The sequence below is a fragment of the Typopeltis vanoorti genome, chromosome 10 (assembly GCF_054136105.1).
Source record: "Typopeltis vanoorti isolate ZY-2024b chromosome 10, IOZ_Tvanoo_1.0, whole genome shotgun sequence".
Taxonomy (NCBI): Eukaryota; Metazoa; Arthropoda; class Arachnida; order Uropygi; family Thelyphonidae; genus Typopeltis; species Typopeltis vanoorti.
The window spans coordinates 5,519,280-5,533,321 of NC_143558.1; the positions used below are offsets into that span (position 1 = coordinate 5,519,280).

The 14,042-nt window shown below is 41.2% G+C and overlaps 1 protein-coding gene across 2 annotated transcripts in view; it reads left to right on the forward strand.

Annotated features, from left to right (window-relative positions):
* Positions 1-14,042, forward strand: part of LOC150102145 (DNA polymerase eta-like) — a 111,893-nt gene that overhangs the window by 95,359 nt on the left and 2,492 nt on the right. The gene's annotated exons all lie outside the window — the stretch shown is intronic.

Here is a 14,042-nt window from a genome sequence, read left to right on the forward strand (position 1 = left end):
CTTGGCTATTTTTTCAGATGTGCCACGGATGTAGGGTATGGTGATGGCATTTTTAAAATCTTGTTGACGAGAAGGAAGGGGAATAGGGGAGGAGTTGATTATTTTTTTGATACTGTGATCGCTGTAGCCATTGGAGAGGAAAGTGCTGTGTATGTGGTTAAGGTCATTAGTGAGGGCGGTTCCACTGGAACAAAGATTGTGGGCTCTCTTGGTAAGAGTTTTAATAATGCCAAATTGTTGAGAGGGGTGGTGGTGGTGGGAGAGTTTGTGAATGTATCTGCCTGTGTGTGTGGGTTTCTTGTATACGGTGAAGGTAAGTGTATCATTAGGCAGGCGTGTGACTAAGGTGTCTAGGAAGGGTAAGCAATTGTTCTTTTCCTTTTCCATAGTGAACTGGATTCTTGGATGTAAACTATTGAGATGACTGAGGAAGGACACCTTATCTCTCTTAGAAAACGTTTTTCCCTCTGACATCTTAGATCTCTTTTCCTTTGCCATTAACTCTGGATATTTCTCTTGGAACAACAAAATCTACAAGCAGATAGAGGGAACTGCCAAGGGTTCCCCCCTCTCACCCCCCCCTTGCCAATTTCTATATGGAAGATTTCGAAAAACGAGCCATAGACTCAGCCCCACTCAAACCTTCTATCTGGCTAAGATATGTAGATGATATGTTCTCTATTTGGCCTCATGGCCCAGACACGTTAGACTCCTTCCTCAGTCATCTCAATAGTTTACATCCAAGAATCCAGTTCACTATGGAAAAGGAAAAGAACAATTGTTTACCCTTCCTAGACACCTTAGTCACACGCCTGCCTAATGATACACTTACCTTCACTGTATACAGAAAACCCACACACACAGGCAGATACATTCACAAACTCTCCCACCACCACCCCTCTCAACAATTTGGCATTATTAAAACTCTTACCAAGAGAGCCCACAATCTTTGTTCCAGTGGAACTGCCCTCACTAATGAGCTTAACCACATACACAGCACTTTCCTCTCCAATGGCTACAGCGATCACAGTATCAAAAAAATAATCAACTCCTCCCCCATTCCCCTTCCTTCTCGTCAACAAGATTTTAAAAATGCCATCACCATACCCTACATCCATGGCACATCTGAAAAAATAGCCAAGATACTAAAACAGTACAATCTACACACAGCATATAAGCCCCATCGCAAACTGGCTACCCTTATCCGTTCTACGAAAGATCAGCTCCCTCCTCTCTCTCTCTGCCTGGAGTTTACAAAGTACCCTGTTCCTGTAAGCTGGCGTACTTTGGACAGACAGGCAGATCAGCATCCATCCGTCTAGAGGAACACAAGTCTTACATCTTCAAACACAACTATGGCCATTCGGGCTTGGCTGACCATGTTTTGGACACCACCCACAGAGTATCATGGAAGAAAACCACCATGCTCCACCACAGCAAATTCAAGAAAGATAGACTTTTCTTAGAAGCAGCAGCAGCTCTCAAAAACCAACCAAATCTCAATAAATATGGTTGCATTAAGCTTCCGAAGATTTGGGAAACACTCATCACCAGAGTTCCCACCTTACATTCCAGGCCACCTACTACTGCCCTTAGAGGGTGCTCTACCTAGATAGGACTTTAGTGTCACCCACGTGGTTGGGCTTAGTATTGTTTGTTATTTGTGCATATGTTACATTAAATGTTTTTGTAATCCCCGTAGATGTCCTAGTGACTAGGACGAAATATAGGAAGTATTAAATTCTAATTTAATTCTTTTTGAGTGTTGTAAAAAATCCATTAAGCCTCCAAAAAAAAACACTAATATAACATACACTATTCCTTTAAAAATACACCATTCCTTTTTGTTACTCTTCTAGTTTAGGGTAACTTAGTCAAACTTGATAACTAGGAAGAGATCCACATATAAGTAATGCGAACCGACCAGGGCTTCAGACCTAATGTCCAATCCTCACTTGCTCATGGTGCATCCTGTTAGTAGGAATTTAATTGAATACTGAATGAATAAGGATGGACTGGCAATTTGCGATTTAGCCAACCAAACTATTCTTATTTGCTTAAACCAAAATGATGGTACAACATAATAGAATTTTATGCTGGCTTGATGTCACCCTGGTTAAACTAGGTTCTCATTGTTTTCTAATGAAAACAGTGAGAACTCAACTTTATTTTGTTTGCCCTTTTCGTTTTTTTTAAAGAAAAGGGCAAACAACAAAAATAACTACTGCAATTCCAATTCAACATCAGCAGAGTTCAAATAAATACACCAGCAGAAGAATTGGATAAGTACCAGGTTGACAATCAGGTGTTACAGAAACAATGAAGACAAAAATAATTGATTCTTCTAAGCAACAAATATGAGATGGTATATTCAGACAATAATGATCAGGGAAAAGGAGTAGCTGTAGTATTCAAAACTAAATATAAGGATAATCTTCTTGAATGGGAGGCAGTGTCAAGTAGTGATGCAGGCAAGATCGGAATGGGAAATTGGACATAGAGACCAATTTGTGCATATGGTACCACAGAAAGTTCAACTAAGAAAGAGCAGAGGAATTTTTCAAGACATTACTAATACAAAAGAAAATGGAAAAGTTGATCTTTGTTGGGGATCTAACTTGGTAAGAAATGTTTTGGGAAAGTTTAGAAAAGGAGCGAAGATAACAATAATCATAAATATCAGCTGATTTTCTGTTCAGTACATGGACTAATCATTACCAACACCATATTCCAAAATGGAAATGTGCACAAATTCACATGGAGAGAAGACACACGAAATATTGAAAGTCTAATTAACTATGCTATTGGTGATGGTTATATCTTCACAGTGGCTCATGACATGAGTATACAAAGGATTTGATCATCATTAAGTTTTCAGCAGAATAAAATTAAATATCATATTGAAAAGAAAGCCATCTAAAAAGTTTTAAGAATAATTAAAGTTGAGAAGCTCTCATAAATGAACTCTAGACTTGAATACGCAAATATTATTCAAGAAAAACTTAGTTTTGGAAGTTTTACACTTGGTTAGACTATAATAAATTTAGTTTAATCCTTTATCCAAGTGTAAGCAAACAAAGTTTGTGCCTGAAAATATCTTCAGGACTAAGGTAAGGTGGTACAACACTCGGCAACTCGCAGCAAGCTCTCATCACTCCTTGTCTCAGTATCTCCCATAATGCAAAGCACATCTCCTTGCAGACATGTATACTGCTATGCATTAAGGGAAGGGCCACTACCCAGACCGGTTTCGACCTTTAATGAGGTCTCGTCAGTGGGAGGCAGACACAAATGTGGAGATACTAAGGCAGAAGCAATAGGAGAGGTCATATTTACCTATACGAGTTGCCAACAAGTGTACCACCTTATTATTGAATTACTCTGGATTTAGAGAAAGATGTTGTTTATTTTGCACTTGGTTAGACTATAATAAATTTAGTTTAATCCTTTATTCAAGTGTAAGCAAACAACAAAGTTTGCACCTGAAAATATCTTCAGGACTGAGGTAAGGTTGTACAACACTAGGCAACTCACAGCAAAGGTGGACCAAGCTCTCATTACTCCTTGTCGCAGTACCTCCCATAATGCAAAGCACATCTCCTTGCAGTATACATGTCTGTATACTGCAAGGAGATGTGCAGTATACATTTAAGGGAAGGGCCACTACCCAGACTGGTTTCGACCTTTATTGAGGTCTCATCAGTGGGAGGCAGACCCAAACATGGAGATAGTAAGGACGCAGGACATATATGGCACAGAGGGTGAAGCTTGACGCTTTTCATATTCCCTGTTGTCTGTTTCAGGAGCAGTGATGGGAGAGATTTGTGAGCTATATTAGCTCGCCCTGAGAGGGCAGAAGTGGTTATTTGTCATTGAGTGTTAGGATGGTTTTCGGTCTTTTATGTTTCCAGTGGTCATTACCGCCATAGTGTCTGACTTGTTGTATTAGTTGGTTTGGATGTGTAGATATCTTCATAAAGAATTTTTCTGCTAAGGAGCATAGTAGTGCAGAGATGTAGGGGATATTTATGTCCCGGTGGATCTGGGCGTTCCTGATGAACCACGGGGCGTCCAGTATCATTCGCAGGCACTTGTTCTGTAGTGTTTGTAGCTTGAGGATGTTTGTCTTGGAGGTATGGCTCCAGGCTGGAGAGGCGTATATAATTGTGGGACAAATCATTATCTTGTACAGTAGAATTTTGTTTTTGCTTTTGAGCTTAGTTTGCTGTATGTTTTGATCAGGGGGTATAGCTGGGCAATAACTTCTGAAGCTTTGGTGCATGTGCTATTGATGTGGCTGTTGAAGCATAATTGTTTATCGAGAAGTATTCCGAGGTATTTAGCTTCAGTTTTCCAGGGAATTTTAGAGTTGAACATGGTGATGTCTCCTTTGGGGGATGCTCGTCTTCTTGTGAAGAGTATTGTTGTGCTTTTCTGGGGGTTTAATTATAGTCGCCAGTCGGTAAACCATTTTTCTAGATTCAGGATGGTGTCTTGTAGTTTTTTGGTAACGAGATGTGGTTGACGGGATCTGGCTAGTATGGCCGTGTCATCTGCATAAAGAGCGATGGTGGATGTGAGAGGATTTTGAGGGATGTCTGCCATATAGATGTTGAACAGGATCGGGGCTAGCAGTGATTCTTGAGGAACTCCAGCGAGGATTTCCCGTTGGGTTGAGACTGTTTCATTGATTTTGACTAGCATCCTCCTGTTGGAGAGGTATGATTTGATCAGGTGTATCATGTTTAGTGGAAGGTTAGCGATGATAAGTTTGTAGAGGAGGCCTTGGTGCCAGATCTTATCGAAGGCCTTTGAGATGTCTAGGAAGACATCTCCAGTGTGTTGATTCCAATTAAATCCTGTGGTGATGTATTCTACCAGTCTATGGATCTGTTGGGTGGTGCTGTGATTTTGACGGAAGCCAAATTGTTCTTGTGGAATGATATTTAGTTGGTTGACATGATTTTGGAGCCTGTTGAGGATGATTTTGTCTGCTATTTTCTCTAAGTTGGATAGCAGGCTGATGGGACGGTAATTTTCAGGTAAGTGTGGGTCTTTGCCTGGTTTGTGAATTGGGATGATGTCAACTATTTTCCATGACTAGGGGGAAGTGCTGCCAGTTGTGCTATGGCTTTGCGTGGTAGTGCCTTGATGACTTTGTTAGTGATGCCATCAGGACCTGGGGATTTTTTGATCTTGAGATGGTTGATGATGCCGATTATTTCGGTGGGTGAGGTAGGCATTATAGGGCTTGGATTGACATCGGAACGATTTACTGTGAACCTGACTTTACAATGGATCTTGTATACATGGCTGATGTTTAGGTTCTCATATGCAGGACTGCATTGTTTCTCTAGGTTTATTGCTATGGCTTTGGCTCTGTCAGCATCTGTGTATGCAAGGTGCTGTTCTGCTTGCAGAGGGGGGGGAGGGGAGGGATTTGCGCTTGTTCCTGAGGTTGTTTAGGAATTTCCATATGGAAGGATCTGCTGTGGAGATGGAGGTGAGCTTGTTGTCCCATTGTTGATTCCTGTGGTTCTGGAGAGCTTCTCGGACAGATTTGTTTAATCTGTTGAGGGCTGTTTTGTCCTGGGGAGCACGAGTGTTGTGATATCTTTTTCTTTGTCTGTTTTTTTTCCCTTATTAAGTCTATGATTTATTCTGGGAGACGGTTTAGTTTGTGGGTAATCATGGATACTGTAGCTGCTGTTATGGCTTTATTGATTTGAATGGTGAGGTTCTTTATTGCCGTGTCTATTTCTTCCTTGGCTTTTATATGGGGAACCAGGCCAATGTGTTCTGATAGCACTTTCCTAAGTTTCTCCCACACAATGGAGGTTTCGGGGAGGTGACTGGTCTTTGTTCCCTAAGTGAAGTAGGATTGGGTTGTGGTCTGACGATAATTCATTCAGTGCTTGAATGCTGTACTGATATTTGATGTTGTGTAGGATGGCGATGTCTAGGATGTCGGCTGTGCCAGTTGGGCTGTGGTGGGTTGGTTCGGTGGGTCCTGTTACAACAGCGTTGTTTAATCCTGTGTAGCTGAAGAGGATATGGCCATTTTTATTTGTCCAGCGACGATGATGGATTCATTTATGCCTAGTACAGCATCCAAGTCAGAAAATAGCAGGGGAGTTGTAGGTGGCGTAGGTTTTAAGTCTTCCAGTTGAGTTTGTGTGGACTTCGACACCAGTAAGTTCTAGGTTAGAGATTGGGGAGGTGAGTATTCCATTGTGCCTGATGCAGTTCCTGATAAATATGGCTGTACCACTGCCTCTGTAGTCCAGTCGGTCATTTCTATATAGTGTTTAGCCTCTCAGTTTTGGATTGTCTGCATGTCTTAAATAAGTTTCATTAATTAGGATGATGTCAGGTTGTATCTGTGAGAGAATTCTTGAAGCTCTAGTGTCTTGTTTTTTTAGGCCATTGGTGTTCCAAGTGGCGATCTGTAGTGAGTCTAGGAGTAATCTAGTTTTATTCATTAACAAGCATTGATAATATGGTTTGAGTTTCTTTTAGAAATCTTTTTGTGGAGTTTGGTGAAGGGTTTGACTTACTGAAGTCTTGAAGCATGTTTGCCAATGAGGCTGTGGTGACTGTTGTCATGTTTGGAAGAATTTGGTCCTGCTGGATATCTTTGGATGAGCGGACTACTTCGGCGTATGTCCTGCTTCGACGGTGGCTTTCCAGATTGTTGGTATTTTCCATTTGTGAGAGATGGTATTTTGTTGTCTTTTGTTTGGTGTCAGACAACTGGGGAGCCGTCAACTCTGGTGCCTGTTGGCAGAGTTGAGAGATCTGTTTCCTTTTGTTGTCTGTTTTATTCTTAGGGTAGTGACTGCAGCCGCTGTAGTTTGCCAGGTGGGGGCCCCTGCAGTTCGCGCATTTGGCTGGCGAGGTCCTGGGTTTTGAGCAGGTTACTGTGGGGTGGTTTTGCCCACATTTGAGGCATTTGTAGTCTACTCTGCAAAGTTTCTTTGCATGTTACTTCTGACATCTGTGGCACTGGCCCGACGAGGCTCTTTTCCTTAGTGGCTCAGTTGTGATTTTCAGACCACAGATCGTTGTTAAATTGTATATGTTCTTGTGTGTGTTGGGTATCTCTACGAGTACTAGGGGCATTGGACTCTTGTCGGCCCGTAACATTCTGCTGACTTTGACAGGTGGGAGATCATGGAGGCAGAGGTCTTCAGTTATTTCATCTGTGCAGATGTTTTCTGTTACTCCCCTGAGTACAACTTTTAGGTTTTTCTTGACTTCGGTGAGTAAGTATGATATTTAATATCTAACTCATCCATGGTTTTTGTGAGGTGTCTGTAGTCGCCTACTGTGGCAGGCTGGATTTTAACTCCGTCATCTACGTTTTTTGCCCATGAATAGGCAATTTGGTGGTTTTGATGATAGGCCTGAGGGCCATCCATCATTCTTTTTCTCGTAGTACAACTGGAGGAACTTTTTCATTATTGGGTGTGGGGAGGTCAGTGTTGGAGACATCTTCCATCCTCTCATTTATCTGAGTCTCCGCTGTTTTTCGCTTTTTTTCGAGCGTGAGTTTCAGTATCGTCTTTTGGTGTGGGAGCAGAGATTATCAGGTTCTTCTTCCCCTGGTGTTGAGTTGTCCCCTTCTGTGGAGTCATCTGTCGCTGAATATAGGTTTAGAAATCCTGGCCACACTACCTCAAATTTTTTCAACACTCTTTTGAGGAGGTCGAGCGCCAGCTTCTTATCCAGAGATTGGACAAAGTTGTCGGGACTTAAAGTATTCAAATATGCTTACCTGAGAAATATTTATAATGGCAAAGAGAATGGGCAAAGGCTGGAAAAAATTGCATCAAAAGTCAAAGTCTTACCTTGTATTCTGCTATCAAAGAAGATTCACAAAATCTAAAACTCACTAATCACCACTGAAATCAAAAACAATCTTCACAACAACAACCATCATGCTGGTATTCATCTTCCACCATCTTGAAAATCGAACTCAATTCAGGGAGATAGTAAAGCAGAAGCAATAGGAGGGGTCATATTTGCCTATACGAGTTGCCAACAGGTGTACCACCTTATTATTGAATTACTCTGGATTTAGAGAAAGATGTTGGAAGTTTATTTTGCACTTGGTTAGACTATAATAAATTTAGTGTAATCCTTTATCCAAGTGTAGCAAACAAAGTTTGTGCCTGAAAATATCTTCAGGACTGAGGTAAGGTGGTACAACTCGCAGCAAAGGTGGACCAGGCTCTCATCACTCCTTGTCTCAGTATTTTCCATGATGCAAAGCACATCTCCTTGCAGACATGTATACTGCTATGCATTAAGGGAAGGGCCACTACCCAGACTGGTTTCGACCTTTATTGAGGTCTCGTCAGTGGGAGGCAGATCCAAACGTGGAGATATTAAGGCAGAAGCAATAGGAGAGGTAATATTTCCTGTGACCTCTCCTATTGCTTCTGCCTTAGTATCTCACGTTTGGGTCTCCCTCCTACTGACGAGACCTCAATAGAGGTTGAAACTGGTCTGGATAGTGGCCCTTCTCTTAATGCATAGCAGTATACATGTCTGCAAGGAGATGTGCTTTGCATTATGGGAGATACTGAGACAAGGAGTGATGAGAGCTTGGTCCACCTTTGCTGTGAGTTGCCTAGTGTTGTACCACCTTACCTTATTCCTGAAGATATTTTCAGGTGCAAACTTTGTTTGCGTACACTTGGATAAAGGATTAAACTAAATTTATTAAAAACTTAGTTTGAAAACAAGAACCAAAGCTTGGAGAATATGTGGCAGACCCTGAAGATGATATTGATTCAGCCATAGAGGTATGTATTGAGGTTGTTTACAAGGATAGAAAAATCAGAACTCCATGGTGGACTCAGTAAGTTAAGGGAGCATTCAAAATAAAAGGAGGCTTATCAATAATTTCTGGCAAATTGTCAGCATCATTCTGAGAGAATACAGAGAAAAATGTAAGAAAGCAAAACAGTGTGTAAAATTAGCTAAACAGAAGTCATGGGAAGACTTTGGTAAGAACATAGAAAATAAATATCAGGAGGCAAAATATTCTGGAGGTTACTGAAAAAGCTTAGAAGTGAGGAAAGAGAAAAGTAATCAAAGATAAAGGTGACATTTATTTATAAGACTTCTAATGGGACTATATTGATCAAGTACATATAATAAACAACTATGCTTTACCAACTAGTTTCACCAACTTGGCATCTTTGGGGTACATAACTGATGTAAGGCACTAAAAAGTAAAAAACTGTTACAAACTATAATCAACCGATTCAAATTATATTAGACAAAAGAACATAGCGCGTACAAAACATGCGTTGAGCATGCTCATCCCACTTGTTATTTAGGAACGTTCTATGGTTGGCACTGTAATTCAGTTCTGGTGAGTTAAGAGATCTAATAAGGGTCTTCCAGATCATGGGCAAGATTAGTTCTTGGTTCCTGATAAGGTTTTTGTGTACAGTGGGCAACTGCTTTGGCTTCTTTAATAAATCAGGAGCAGAAGTCCTCCTCTATATAAGGAATTATGCTTCTATCCCACTCTATTACATGATTCGTTCTTGAGAAGTGAAAAGCTAACCCCGATTTTTCTTCTCTGTTATTATTCACATCACCAATGTGTTCTTTTTGCCTAATTTCAAGCCTCCTTGAAGTCTGGCTGATATAATTCAAGGTGCACGAGCAGGGTATATTATAAACTCCAGCATATTTGAAGAAAGAATGGTTATCTTTTGGAGATCTTAAGAATTGTCTAATCGTTTCTGTAGGTTTAAAGGCCACTCTTATTTTATGTGGTCTAAGGAGTTTTGCAATCTTATTCGACCCCCACCCCCCCCCCCCCCCACCCCCCCCCCCCCCCACCCCCCCCCCCCCCCACCCCCCCCCCCCCCCACCCCCCCCCCCCCCCACCCCCCCCCCCCCCCACCCCCCCCCCCCCCCACCCCCCCCCCCCCCCACCCCCCCCCCCCCCCACCCCCCCCCCCCCCCACCCCCCCCCCCCCCCACCCCCCCCCCCCCCCACCCCCCCCCCCCCCCACCCCCCCCCCCCCCCACCCCCCCCCCCCCCCACCCCCCCCCCCCCCCACCCCCCCCCCCCCCCACCCCCCCCCCCCCCCACCCCCCCCCCCCCCCACCCCCCCCCCCCCCCACCCCCCCCCCCCCCCACCCCCCCCCCCCCCCACCCCCCCCCCCCCCCACCCCCCCCCCCCCCCACCCCCCCCCCCCCCCACCCCCCCCCCCCCCCACCCCCCCCCCCCCCCACCCCCCCCCCCCCCCACCCCCCCCCCCCCCCACCCCCCCCCCCCCCCACCCCCCCCCCCCCCACATTTCCTGTAGAGCTTTATATTCCTTGTTTGATATGTTGGTTTTTGGTGGTCTTGCTTTGGAAAGGACACAGGCTACATCCAGTCTTACACTGTTGGCGACTTGATGTGGAAGGTGGCGGATTCCGCGTTCGATCTGGATCATAATATCCTCACTAGGTATTTGATTGGGAGCAATGGCGAAGTTGTGTCCACGTGACAGCACGTTGAGTGCTTCAGGGTGACTGAAGAAAGGTTGATTACCGTGTTGGTAGCAGGTTTTGGAAGGACGGTAGAGTTCTTTTTTAATTTCTCAAACTTTTTCATCTGTCGGCCTCGTATTTTTGTAAATTCTTTTTCGGCAGCGGTACATGAGACGTCATGTAAAATCGACCAAAGATCGTGGTTCAAAGTGCACGAAAGCTCATCTTCGATGGCACGAATAGCTTCGTTAATGTCCGCTAAGAGCGACCGCGTGGCGGTGATTTGTTCGCGTAGCTAGCGCGGTTATATATTCGGAAAGCTTTTTGTGACACAAACCAGTGCTTAAATTTTACACAGTTCGGGATTACTTTATTATCCCGGCAGCATTTCAGGAACGCTAAACAATTTAATTGTCTAGACACCGTCCTTCCAAAATCTGCTACCAACACGGTAATCAACCTTTCTTCAGTCACCCTGAAGTCTGAAGCACTCAACGCGCTGTCACGTGGACACAACTTCAAAAATATTTTGTGCACATATATGCACAAGTTTCCAATCTCAGTCTCAGTGTGTGTACTAATGTAATATTTTTCATATTAATGTTATATATATATATATATATATATATATATATATAACATTAATTTGAAATATGAAAATATAACATTAATATGAAAAATGCAAGGACTAAATTAGTTCACTTAAATCCACATAGCTACAAAAATCCATCACCGTTTGCCTGAGTTCAAGTGGCTGTACTGTCTAGGCAGTAGATGCTAAACAAATATACCTCTAAAACTTGAAATAGTGTCCATTCACTACACAGCACAGACTCAAAGTAACTAATTCGAGTGTATTGTGTGTTTGAGTGGACACGTAGAAATTACTAAATAAGTGTAATTTATCAAACAACTTATTTTTGTAGTGCATTCGAAATTATTGATTGTAAATTAGAAATTCTGAAAGCAAAAATTTTGTGTGTAGTTATTACTAGGGGAAACTTTGGGAAAATTTCCCAACGCTTTTTTTCTATTTCTGAGAATCATTTGCTGCTCTGCCACTTAGATATCTCCAAGGACTAACTTTTCCTTTTTCGTTTTGTCAGCCTGCCTTCTCTAGTGCCTCAAGCAGTTCATCTACTTCTTCCTTAGAACCTTTTGTGAGATCAGAAGGCCAATCTAAGTTTCATTATCCAGTTCCCAATTCATTTGCCCAGATTATCTTCATATTTAGTGTTGAATACTATAAGTACTCCTTCTTTTTCCCTGAATGTTATTACCTGAATATAAGGTCTTGTATTTGTTGCTTAGAAAGATCTACCCTGTTTTTGCCTTTGTTTCGGTAATAACACCTATTATGTCAATCTGGTACTTATCCAGTTCTTCTGCTAATTCTGTTTCTTTACCATTGATGATACTATTCGGGAACTTCTGATGCTGAGTGGGATATGTTCCAGTAGCTGACTTTTTGTTGTTCTCCCTAGTTTCCTAGTGAAAACAGCAAGGCCTTGTTTAATAAAGGTAGTGCATCATCATGAAATTTCAATCATGTTGTACCATCATTTTGCATTATGGTTTAACTGAATAAGAATACAATTTGGTTAGCTAAATCCCGAATTGCCAGCCCATCCTCATTTGTTCATATCCAGGTTTACTCTAACAGGGTTCATCTTGAGAAGGTGAGGATTAGACATTGTCAGAAGCCCTGGATTATTTCTTCACATTCCTGAAAAAGCTAAGTGGGAGTCTTCTCCTCCAACTTATCTGGCTTTGACCCTTATAGGTTAATTTATAATAAATTAACAGATATTGATTACTATTTAATTAATTTGACTAATTAATAGAATAATATTAATTCTTGCATGCATTTATACAAAAACAGATAACCATAATTATCCTAAATATTAAATGGATAATAGGTTAATTTAAAATTTATGCATAATTATCAGTATACTATTATCTGTTTTTATAAATTTTCGCAAACAAAAAAAAACAACTAAATCTTTAAAAAAATATAAAAGAGAATAAAGAGAGAGAGAAAAAAAGATAAGCTATGATTGTGAATATACACCAAGTTAACTTATATATGCAGTGGTAATTACTTAGTATATGGTTCATCTGTTATTTTCTTCTCTTTCTTGCCAGCAACATGTTGATCATTCTTGGAACATAGCTGTGGGAGTTGGTTTTCCTTCAGTTACTCTAGTTTGTTCCTTGTAAACACAAACATTTATTATATAACACCTCCATGCAATCCAAAGACTCATCACATGAAGACTACACTACACAGCCTCCCATGTATACTGTACCTTACACTACCCATTAAAGTATTTATGTCTGCTAATTCAGAGTGTTCTCTGGTCAGTTTTGATGTATGCAAGATATAAACTTCAAGTTTCTGGGAGAAGACACTGCTACCTTTATGTGAGATCAGCTAACTTACCTACAAATTGAAGTTCATATAAAGATTCCTTATGTCATGATGAGAATCGAACCTAGGTCTTTTCCATTAGAAGAGTACATTGCTCATTCTTCTAATGCTATGGAGATCTTTAGCAGCAGTTATATGTCCTCTGAAGAATGAGCTTTGATAATTCATGAGTTTGCAAGTATCCATCTTAGACAGAATTAATTCTCCTTGAAATTTAATATCACTGGTGCATCAGGAGTTTGGTCACCATTTCATTAGTTTTTAAACTAAACATATTTGGTCGTTTATAATTAAAATATATTTTTATTTAATGCTGATTATAAAAACAAACTTATATTATAGCCTACCAGTTTCGCCAGCAGACTGTATGGCTTTTTCAAGGCGTTTATGAAAAGACATAAAAACTTGTAAATGCAAATTGAAAGGAACATAAAAAACGTTGTAAACCAACTAGTAGCTAAGGTTACACGTTCACGTGACAGAGAGGACTTATTGTTCTTAGTCATTATCACGCATGCGTGTTTGTTGTAAACGTGTAATGTGATTACTGGCTAGCTGTAGTTCAACTTGATTAAGAGAGAGGATAAGGTTTTTCCACGAACTGTTTAGAATGAGCAATGAGCAAATTGCCACAATAGTGTCAATAACCGGTTTCCACCGGTTATTGACACTATTGTGGCTTCCTTGAATAAACGATGTCTGTAGTCGTCATCGGGGTATGGCATGGAGCTGTTTTGCCACTCTATCGTGTGGTTAGATACAGAAATGATGTGCTAAGCCGGAAGAGATACTTCTGTTGTGGTTTACATCACCAACATGTTCTTTTTGTCTGATTTCTAAACTGGTAGGCTATAATATAAGTTTGTTTTTATGGTCAGCATTAAATAAAATTATATTTTAACTTCATTAGTTTGTTATAGCAAAATAATGAAGTAATGTTATAGTGAAGAAGTTTACTATAATGGTGTTTGATGTAGTGAGAACTTACTGTTTTAATGCAGATTTGCTCATTGGGATGTCTCACAGTTGAGTAAATGTGGTTAAGCATTCATTTAAAGGTATTTTCATTAAACATTGCTTTTTCTCAGTATCATGAGAAACTGG